We start from the raw sequence: 744 nt of genomic DNA, 5'->3' as shown, positions 1-744 counted from the left end.
AGCTCATTACAAAAATTGTCCAATTGATAGAATATTACTAATATTAGCCAAATTAGCCAATTAGTTATTTGTTGCAAAAAAATATCAAATTTAGCTTTGTTTTGAGTGGGTGTTATTAGAATAGATTGGGCACAACTTAAGGAGCTTGAATCTCAATTTTGGGATGATTTGGTGATGTTTTGAGGTGGTTTGAATTAAAAATTCGAAGTAAAAGCTGAACATGAAAAAAAATAATATGTGTATCACACTGTGTATCATTTGTGTATCACATATGTATCATATTTGTATCAATTGTGTATCACATGTATACTTGTGTGTGAGATACATGCGTGATACATGTTTGATACATGTGTCGCAGAGACTTTTTTGAACTCGATTTAATTACGAATTTTGATACAAAACTAGTCCAAATCACCTTCAATCTTCCTCAAATTTTGTATATTGACTTATCTATATATTTTCAATGAATTTCAACTATACCAATTAAAAAGTTCCTTTTTTGTTAGATTTTTGGAATATTGTATAGATTTTTGTATTTCATCACCTTATTTGCTACCCCGTCCATGAAATTTCCTTTCCGTCTTGTATCTAATGTTGCTAATCACGCTTAAAAATATAAAAGGTGATTTTTGCATGTGATTCTTTGAGAGAAAGAACCCTATTATTTGGTTTTTTTAATTTTGTTGGCTAGTTTTGGTAAGTCTATGACTAATGGCTAGAGGTTGGTAAGTTGAGATTTATTTG

Source organism: Nicotiana attenuata, unplaced genomic scaffold, assembly GCF_001879085.1.
Source record: "Nicotiana attenuata strain UT unplaced genomic scaffold, NIATTr2, whole genome shotgun sequence".
Classification (NCBI taxonomy): domain Eukaryota; kingdom Viridiplantae; phylum Streptophyta; class Magnoliopsida; order Solanales; family Solanaceae; genus Nicotiana; species Nicotiana attenuata.
This window is presented reverse-complemented; position numbering follows the sequence as displayed.